Raw genomic sequence first — 10499 nt, 5'->3', positions numbered from 1 at the left:
AGAGAAAGGCAGGAGGTCTCAGCAATACACATGGACTGAGTTCATTTAGCCAGTCATGACTCAGCTCATGTTGACAAAAACATTTGATCAAATTTCCTCTCAGGTTGCATCAGCTGCAAAAATATGTATAAATAGGCTCCTTTTCTGTGTATATCTTGCCTCTCCATGGAGAGTTTTGTGATATTGCTACTTTACTTCACATTATGGTTTTTTCCCAGCCTGGATCAATGCAGTGATGCCAGTAAATCTTTGTATTTCAGATCTGCCCTAAGCTACAAGTGTAGGGAGTGTGGTGATGCTTCCTGATGTTCTTGGATTCAAGCCTTGACTGGTCTGGTCCCAGCTAAGATATTTGATCCTGGACTTGAACCCTTCACTTGCCAGAAGTCAGGGCTTTGGAGGCTGGGTGTAGCTCTCAGCTAACAAACGGAACTGTCTGTAAATTGGTGCTGAGAATTTCCAGTGGTGTTTTGCCATGGGCTGTGGATCCAGGATCACCTCCAAGCTGAGGTGATGCTCAGGGGGTCTCAGATGTGGGCTTCCTCCTGAACAGAGGCTGCTGGGTGAGGGAGTGCCTCGGCAAGGGATTGGACTGGTTTTTTCCTCTGTTTGGAGGATCATAATTTTGTGTCTCCATGAAAATAAACAAGAATAGCCCCAAGCAGTAGCCAGCTCCAGGCAATTTCTCTCTGTTCCAGAAGCAGAAATTCCAAGGCTCAAGCAGCCACTAAATGATGTGTCAACAGGACATGATGGGCTCTTTTTTTTTACATTTTTTAAAGACATAAATATTTGAACTTAGCTTAGTTATGAGAACATAGCTGGGGGAAGGACCACAGCAGCCCAGCACTGGCCAGAAGACCAAAACCTGTGCAGAAGAAAAGGCTTGGAAGTGCTCACTTAACTCTATTTGTGGCATGAACTATCAATATGTAATTCTATTTCTTTGGGATTTTGCTCCTCACACTGTCTATAATGAAGATTAAGGACAGAATATTGTTTTAGCCAGGCCACAGGGAATCTGAGATGCTTATTTTTATCTCAGTCCTCCCTTCAAGTTTGAAATTATTTTTGCTGGCAAAATGTAATTTAAATTTTCTGTTTAATGAAAGAAAAAAAAAACCCTATTGCACATGATATTTTTCTTTGGGAAGTGTCTAAAGCCCATTATTCTGTTCTACCTTCCTGCTACATGCTGAGTGTTCACGGTGAGGTAGTGTTGCACCATATCAGATTTCAGGGAGAAAGTGAACTTTGGGAGCTTTGGAAACTTTTTCCACTTTCAAACTACAAAATCGTCCTCTTATACATCATTACTCAAACCAGGATAACAAAAAGTTTTTGACATGCTGTTGCAAAGTTTCATCTTTTACATCATGAGTTTCCGTGCACTGATTAGTTTGCTGACAGAAAGAAATTCATCTTGTATGCAAAAACTGTGTCTTTGGATGTGGAGGCTTCTCAAGCAGACATGGATAATCAAAGTCCATTGCTTTGCCTCTTGTCAAGTGTCAGGTTCATTTTAAGTCCAGGAGCAGCACTTGCAGAGAAAGAAGCGGCCTTTGTCAGGGCTGAGATGGGGTTGTGTCACTGGCCTGTATTTGAGGGTATTTGCTGTGGTTTGCTGTGCCCTGGCAAGGCAAAGCTTTTCTTTTCAGCAGGATGGGTGCTTGCCCAGCCTGTGATGCCCCTGATTTTCTCCTTGGTGAACTGATGACATTGTCTGGCAAAACTCCCCTCTCCTCCAGCTGCTGAGAAGCTCAGCCTCATCACACCATGTCACCTTCTACCCCAGATGAGCTCATTTGGTTTCAGCAACCACTGAAGACTTTCATAACAGACTTGGGGTGCTGGTAAATGGAGATCTTGGATATTAAACTCCATATTGGTAACACTGGGACAGAATCTGAGAGTCCTGACACACTGAACCAGATTCCCAAGGGATTTGCTCCACAGACTATAGAAGATAAAGCAGCCAAAGAACAGATAGAGATTACCAAACCAGTGAATCACAATGCCAAGCTCTCTCTGGTTTAACATTAATTATTGTATGTACAGTGGTAATGATTAAACATAATTGGAGCACTTGTACAAGGGAATATACTGTAGACTACTAATTAAAATCCTCTCTGAAGAAAACAGGGACAAAGGCTAGATCACAGTAATCAGTGGGATTCTGATTAAAGAGCAAAGGCAGCTTGGAAATGATTAATTTCAGGCTGGCATCTAGTCAAAGCAAGCCGAATGAGAAAGAAATTAAAGCAAGCCAAAGGAGAAAGAAATTTCAAGATGATGATTCATGCTGCCTTTTTTTTTAGTGGTGGTCTGGGGTTTTTTTTTTTGGTTTTTTTTTTTTTTTTTTTTTTTTTTTATTTTGTTGTTGTTTGTTTGTTTGTTTGTTTAGGAAAAAAAAGTGAAGAAAAAAGCATGAGCTGATGAGCTGTGGAGACACCAAGGACACTGGTCAGGCAGGTCTCAATGAAACTGATTTCTAAGTGTCTCCTGTGCAGCCAAATCCCACCACTGAGAAAAGCAAGGAGATGCCCACAGTGTAAGTCTAGATGAAGTGTGGATTTCAAAGGGTACTGAGCTGCTTCTGAGCAGAAGTTTAAATGGGACAGCATTTAAATGCTAAATCCATGAAAAGCTCAAAGTGCCAGAACTTCTTTGTGACTTCAGATGCAACAAAATTATTTTGATGCTTCCCTTGGCTGTTGGGCAGTTCTTCCCCTTGTGTTTATCACTAATGCATGGGAAGGACCTTTAATCTTTAAAAAATACCAGTAGCCACCCTAAATTGTGGTTGCACAATTCTGAAGACAGGCATTTACAGTAGGTTACTATAAACCCCCCCTTTAATACAGTGTCAAGAGTGAAGTGATGTGACAGCCCTCTGGTCAGGTGAGTCTATTCCATGAAAAACAGTTATAAATAGACATAGCAACATTTCACATAAAGGCTGAGGCAGTGGGCGAGTTGTGATGTTGACAATTGACAGAGAGTCAGATGTTTTTCTCATTTACTGCTGAGACAGCTGAGTTTTAATGCAGAGTTGGGAAAAGCCAGAGTGGCTGGACACTGTCTCTTTTTTGTTCCCAGTGTGATTTAAAAGCTGAATTCTTCTCTACTAAAAGGCACAGCAATCATTTGTAGGCAATGCAGAAGCACCTATGCAAGATCCTCCCTCCCATCCTCAAAGGCAGTGTCTAAGAGGGGATGGATTGTCCTCCCATGTGTTTATTTTCTCCACTGGTTACAGAGGGAGAGTACAAGATCAATTTCCATTACCTATCAAGAGTTTAGGTGGACAAAATTAGACAATCCCATCCTTGAAACTGCTTCTAAGAACAACAGGAAGAGATAGTCTGAGCCCCTTTTATGAGAGCAGGTATCATAGTGAGACCTCACACCAAGCTTTTAAGAGCTTATTAGAAGTTTGTGGAAAACCTTTCCCTGCTCTTGCTTAAAAAGTCCAAGCGTCCCACACGGTGAGAACTGAGTGGAGCCCACTACATCCCACTCTGCATGCTCTGAGGAAGAACTGCACTGTGCCATCCTTCAACATTTTTGTCTCTACTGGGAAAGCCAGATCATGGGGCTGTGGCTGGGATTGCTAGGCATGGCCTCAGACTAATTAAAAATTAGGTTTCAGTTAGTTGTAAGTTCCAAGTATCTCGTAAAGCAATGAAGCATCTCTTTACTAAAATATAAAAAATAAAGAAAAGCCCCAGTGATTACACTAATATTTGTTTGTGCCTGTATTGCTACTGCCAGAAAAAACAATCTGAGGGATTTAAATGAGGCTGCCAGCAGTGGGATTGGACAGCAGGAAGATATATGGATTTTTTGTGTCCTCCATAAAGCTTAACTTCACTCTCAAAAAGCCCCAGCTTGTTTCAGTTGTAGGTGCAGTTCCCTGCACTCAGGAATCAGTGGGTGAGTTCTGTGTCCTGACCAGGGGATGTGAGTCTCCATCTGGATGCCATGGAGGTGCTGGAGTTGCAGCATCAGCTCCCAGCAGCACGTTCCTCCATGTGCCACCTCAGGTGTCCTCCTGAGCCCTGCGGGGACAGTGTCACACAGAGCCTGTGTGTGAAGGGCTGCCAGGCTTGGTGCAGCTCCTCCTGGAAGGATCTGTTAGGGAAACCTCCTACCATGGTCATGTTGAGTAGAGTTAGGCTGCTCAGAGTCCTTCAGAAGTATTTTTATGTCCCTCCCTTTTGCAGGGAGCACAGAATTCCCTTCTTCTCCCACTCTCACTCCATGATATTTGCATGGATGCTTCAGATGAGGGTTTTATTAGATGCTGCCTGTATTAAAAAATCAGCCAACTGTATCTATAAACTCAATAAAAGTTAAAAAAGAGAAAAGAAAGTAAGCTTTTACTTGGATAAAATCAGACTAAGACCTACAGTCTATATTAGATGAAATCCTACATCTTATCTGAATTTATAAAGAAGAATTTTCTTAATACTTTTGATGAAGTGAACAAATTTGAACAAGAAAGAATGGCAGTTTGGTAATTTGTGACATGTAATGTTTTGGGAACAATCTCCAAACAATTGTTAGCAGATTTTTTTTGACAATATAATTAGATGCTTAAGTACATTTTGTTTAATATTTATTTTGTTTCATTTAAAGTATATTAAACACTGAATTCTCAAGTCCACAGGCCAAAAAAAACAAAACCTTAAACAAATAAACAAGCAAACAAAAAAACCCAGGCAAATTCAAGCATGGTAAGAATCCAAATGGTCATATTAAAATTAAAGCTGGACATGAGCTGTAAATATTTTGACCCTTTATTTCAACAAAGAAGCCTCATAGAAAATATTCTGAAATTTTAATTCCTTGATCTAAATATGTTCGAAGGACTCTTATATCTCAAACACTTAGACTGAAGAAAATTTGTGTTTAGGGTCATAAAATGATAGATTCGTTTGTGTCAGAAAACGTCACTTGTTGCCTGTGAGAAGAAACTGATGCCTCTCTCACCACAACCTCCATCCAGAGGGCTGTGGACAGTGATAAGCTCACTTTTAAAAAGAAGTGCCCATACTTTGATTTTGAGAGGGGCTTGATCTTTCCAGGATGATGGTCTTAGCAGCACAAAATACAGAACAGGAGCCTCAGGGACTGAGCTAGCAGCCAACAGTCTCAAAAGGGAGTCAATGTGAGGAACAGGTCCCTGATTGCTGGGACAGGGCAGCTCAGTGCATGTGCAGGAGCTGGTCAGTACACTGATTAATTTGGTGGTGACTGAGCATTGTTGAACATCCAAGATGAAGTCCTGTTTAATGTCTTGGTACCTTCATGCCAAAGAGTCATGAAAAATTTTAGGTGCAGTGTTTAGAGTGAAGTAGTCTATGCCTAAAAGGAGAGTATGGCAGTGATTAGACCTAGAATTGACTGACCAGGGTATGTAAAAACATTTCATTTGGGTGTCTGAGAGCTGCATAAAAACACAGGGAGTAAGCAATTTGCACTGAAGATTAAGGTGACCCAAGGCTCCAATAAATGCCTGACAAGATTAAATTTGATTTTTCTTTCCTGAGGTCAAGCTGTTCTTTGTTCCAGTAAATTTATTTAACCACATTTACCTCCTCAAAGATGTATTTTATGTACACTCTCCATGCACTGCAACTAAGCCCAAGTCATCCTTTAATATTGTATCATGAATGGACAACTCCTTGTGTGACCAGTGAATGACCTCTAACTTTACCCCAAATAAGTATGAAGTTTTTATCTCTGTGGCAAGAGCATTTTCTATTATTAGTGCCTCAGAAATGTTGCTTTTGTTGCATATTTATATATGGTACAGGCAGAAGGGTGTAGCAGGTACGTGTGCATACTCATGTGTGTGCATGCAAGGGAACTCTTAAAATTAATTGCCTTGGCACACAAAACCTTCTGGATTTGTTTACATTCCTGAGGCAAATTCCTTAATATGTCTGTAGTTAAACTGTTCCACAGCCTCTAAATGCATGGCTTTGGTATGCTACCCACCTTCCCTGCACAGGGAATAGCTGGGAACATTTAGTGCCTGCTGAGAATAAATGTGCCCCTGATATAAGCACAGCAGCAACGTGTGAATACGCTCTGCTGATGCTACTTAATCCTGAGGATAATGTACTGGATTTTCTGCATTTTATCTTAATATAGCACAGAAAGGGGAAAGTGTTTGGTTTGGAGTGTGGAGCAGTGGGCAGAGGGAGAAGGAGGAGGGAGGGGAGTGGGGAGTATTTAAATAGCTTCAGTAATGACCTCGGTGCTGATGGGGGGCTCCCACTCTGAAAATCTCAAACTGAGTGTTTGAATTGAGCAAGATTTGCCCAATATTGTCTGATAATGTGCAGTGCTAAGGGCTGGGCAATGCTCATTCCAGATAACAGTGAGAAGTGGTTGCACTCCTACAGGAGAGCGGGTGGGAAGTTCCTACCCCAGCCCTTGAGGCCATGTCAGAGCCATTCCCAGTGACCTTTCAAGGCCAAAAGTATTAGCTGTTGTGGGAACCCAGGACATCACTCTGGCTGCCCTGGCTGTCTCGAGGCCCTGGCAGTGGGCTTTTAGACCTTGACACAAAGTCAAAAACACCTGTGGCTTCGATTTTAGCCCACCGGAAAAACTACCAACTTTGTATGAGGAATTACAAGCCACAAGGGTTTGAGTAGTGTGATAGTTGAATTAACACAGGGTGAAAAAGTAGAATTTTAGGGTTTTAAAATAAAAGGTTCAAGGGGACAAGATGGAGAGATTTGGGTGTGTCCTGACCTTCTTCTCCTTTTTCTTGCCCTCTATGTCTTGCTGTGATGGTGACACTTTTCTATTGGTTTAAGGTAGAGACACACTGTCCAACATCAATGATAGATATTGGCACGTTATTGTAAACATAGTACATGTAGTTTTTAGTATAAAATGGGAACACCACGCCAAGGGGGTTGGAGTCTGTCTCAGACTAACCTGCTAGACAGACCACAGGTCTTTGAGAAAGCATGTAAGAGATAATAGAAAATAAACAACCTTGAGAAGCTGACCCTAAGCATTCAGACTTTGGCTGCGCGGGCTGGGAAGCAAGGACTTTTGCATTCTTGGGGTCACCTCGATACCTGGACCCCCGAGAAGCTGTAAGATAAAGGTTTGGAAACCAGCCTTGATCGTGCAGATGATTTTCTCCCAGCAATCTGAGAGCTGACCCTCTTCCTTTTGGGTTTGTGGTTCAGGATAAGGCAGTCCCGTGGAGGTGGACCATCTGCATAGCTGGAAAGTATGCAGCACATGAGAAAGGTACTTATGTGTACTCCTGGTTCTGCTATATGAGGAAAAAAAAAGGTCTGGAGAAGCTGGAAAATAAGAATATCTACAACTCCAAATAGAGTGGCTCATAGAAAGTGCAGGAGACAGATTATTTTGGGCAGAGTGGTGGGATTGACAGGCAAGCATAGATCTGCACCCCTTCTTTTCTGACTGCTCTTTCTTTGATCACCTCTGGTAGGAATAGGATCACCTCTGAGCAGTATCTTGTTCCCCCATCGATGTCACAGAGCACATTCTCCATTTCTCCAAACTTGTCTGATAAAGCCAGTAGCAACATGCTAAACCTTCTCAACAGAATATATGTATACATCAGTTTTCTTTTCCAAGGTAAAGGTGCCATCAAAAGAGTCAGTTATGCAAGAGATGTTTTGAATGGTATAGCAAGGTACTGCTGTAAATTATTCAATTTACCAGGCTTTCAGGTTTTGGAGACTGGTACTTGGGAATGTAATGTTCACCAAGATGGTGAATCACTGGAGTTTATGCAACAAGTGCTTTACATAACATCTTGCCTGGTTTTTTAATACAAGGTAAAGAAATGAAGAAATCGCTTTAGCATTATGGAAATACATACTTTTTTGGGGGGAGAAAATGTCACTTATATTTAACGTTCCTTTAAGTTTAAGTTTTTGTAAAACTAACACTTTTTTACTTGGTGTCAGTTATTTTCATACTGGTAGAGCTCAGAAGTTCTCACTCTGCAGAGAGGGCTCTCCAGCATCTCTCCACTCCTTTCTGGTTGTCCCATTCACCATTGCAAATCCACAGCCCCTCTTCACAAGCAGTGGCAGGAGCTGGGAATTCTGCTTATGGTTACAGCCCCAAGCTTCTTCCAGCAGCTCCCTGTGCCTCTCTGACCCCAGCCTGGTGCCCTTTCCACTGTATGACAATGAAAATAGAGAATGAATGTTACCTGTTTACAGTGATCACAGCTTGGAATAGCACCATGGAAAGAGTCATCAGCCAAAGAAACAACACCACACAAGGAAAACAAGCCTTCATCAGAGATGGAAATCAACAGGTGTGATGGACCCTAAATGTACCCCCCATGTACCTAAGGGAGGAAACCTTCTCTTTCACAAGATGTGTGTTTGTTGCCACAACTCAAAGGGCCTGTGCCAAAGACATAGGAGATCACTGAGATCACTGAAGAACCTGTGAAGGACACAATGCTAATTTCAGACTTGAGCCTCCTCCTTTTGGGATCAGTGTCTGCTGATTTCACCTTGTACACCTCCAAAATGAGAGCTGCCACCTTGATACCAATCAGGAGATAAACTACTGCTCCTGCTACTGTTCTGGAGGCACTATTTATTAGCACACTTGGACTCACTTTCTTGCATGTGTTTATTCAGAGCAGTCACATGCTTCAGCAAAGATCAGTGTTGATTTATGATGTCTGCTGAAAACCCCCTGAATATCAGTTGTTGATTAAATTCTCATTATCATTTGGAATAGATTACTGTGCTAAGGCAGCTCTTGGCACACTCGATGGGATTTGTCAGGGACTATGGTAAAGCATGGTCAATACCATCCTGAAATTAAGTACTGCATTATTGTACTTTGCTTTCTGCTCAGAAGACATTTCTGAGTGTTCAAAATGTAAACATGAAATTCTGACTTCAGATAAGACTTATCCAGAAATATGTGTTAACTACTCAGCCGTTTGTGTGCATCTGCCTTTCTGTCCCTTTGTCACTTTGAAACACGTCTTTATCTCTCTTTTATGTTTTAATAGTGGCCATATCAGTATCCACCCAGCTTACTGCAGGGAGCATGTCCTTCAGCAGTGAAACACACAGGGCTGTGCAACTGCAACCCAGAGAGGGATGAACAAGATGGCAGAAAAATAAAACTTTCTCAATAGAACTGCCACAGCTCAGCTGCTGTTGCAGCAACTTGGACCTGGCACTCAAGCTGGGAAGGGATGAGAGAGGAAACAAGGTCAGATGGACTCCAATGTGAGCAGAAGCCAGGTTCACATCGGTCACTGTCTCTGTTCCATGCAAACAAATCCCAGCCTGTAGCTGAAAACCTGCACTGCTCACCCAACCGAATTGCTCAGCTTCACCCTGAGCTGGGGCAGTGCTGCCTCCAAAGGTTGCACAGTCCTGTCCTACCTGTCAGGATCTGGCCAAAGATAACCTTTCCTGAAGGACATCAGTGTTTTTTTTGAAACCTCAGACAGCTACTCAGTCTGCCCACTGACCTTTACTGAGAGGCCTGCTGGGAGCAGATAGGCATTTATGGAGACCTTGCACTGCATTTCTCAGAAGTTGAAATGTCCTGTAACGCGATTCAGCATTCTTTAAAATGCTGCCTCAGACTGCCTCAGTTAAAGGGAAGTATTACTTCCCCCACGTTACTTGTAATCAAAACAATGGACATTATTATACCCTGTGCTGGCTCTGGGGTGTGTGAGTGGGAGAAGGCAAGTCACAAGTTTTACTAACTAGAGGGATTGTTTGATTGCCTCTTAAAAAACATCCCTAAATCTGGAACAGCAAAGCTGCAGCCACAGCCATCTTTCAAGTTTTGTATTCCTGCAAATGAGGATTTATCACTTGCACTGATGGTAGATGCATGACTCGCCACTGAGTCACACAGAGCTGCTCTTTTTTGCCTCGTTTGCCACTTGTTTCCCACAAAGGCACAGGATGCTTTGTGTTTTAAAGTATACCTCTGCCACTTGATTTTTCAGGTGAATTTTGAGTTTTAAAAGAAAAATAAATAAAAACAATGTGGGAAGCAAACATACCAGCTGAAGATTTCTTCCTGCCCAGGTGTTGCACAAAGCAACCCCAACTCCAACAAGCAACTCTAAATTATGAAAGTAAAGGCCATTTATAATTTGGAATTCTGTTTTTTTTCACTGGAAAAATGGTCAGATTTTTCCACTTGAGGTGTTGATTAGGCGTTTTTTTTTTTTTCCTTGGCACTTCTGTCTGACATGATGAATTCTTTAATCACCCTTTCCTAAGGATACATTGTGAGTTTATTTGCATCTGCATTTTCCCACGAAAGATGAAGATTTATCAGAAGATTACCAGCAGTCTGTAATCACAACCATACAGTACCTGAGGTGTGCTGCAGGTGCAGAGTATATGCAGAATTCCCACACATGCACACTCACACACACACACCAACACCCAGAAATAGTATTTCTCCTATACACCACAAAGAAA

General features: G+C 42.1%; 1 long non-coding RNA gene across 3 annotated transcripts; it reads left to right on the top strand.

The window, feature by feature from the left end:
* Positions 1 to 1796: 1796 nt before the first annotated feature.
* On the top strand, positions 1797 to 10202 carry LOC137468697 (uncharacterized). Of its 3 annotated transcripts, none has more exons than XR_010996125.1 (5): positions 1797 to 2229; positions 2427 to 2551; positions 7493 to 8126; positions 8238 to 8335; positions 9053 to 10202. It is a non-coding gene; the product is annotated as an uncharacterized lncRNA (long non-coding RNA). The 3 variants fall into 3 exon arrangements; XR_010996121.1 differs by lacking the exon at positions 9053 to 10202 and having other exon boundaries at positions 7493 to 7641; positions 7977 to 8126; positions 8238 to 8859; XR_010996118.1 differs by lacking the exon at positions 9053 to 10202 and having other exon boundaries at positions 8238 to 8859.
* Positions 10203 to 10499: the final 297 nt, after the last annotated feature.

Source organism: Anomalospiza imberbis, chromosome 1, assembly GCF_031753505.1.
Source record: "Anomalospiza imberbis isolate Cuckoo-Finch-1a 21T00152 chromosome 1, ASM3175350v1, whole genome shotgun sequence".
Lineage (NCBI taxonomy): Eukaryota > Metazoa > Chordata > Aves > Passeriformes > Viduidae > Anomalospiza > Anomalospiza imberbis.
The sequence above is the reverse complement of the archived record's forward strand: the minus strand, read 5'-3'. Positions and strand labels throughout refer to the sequence as shown.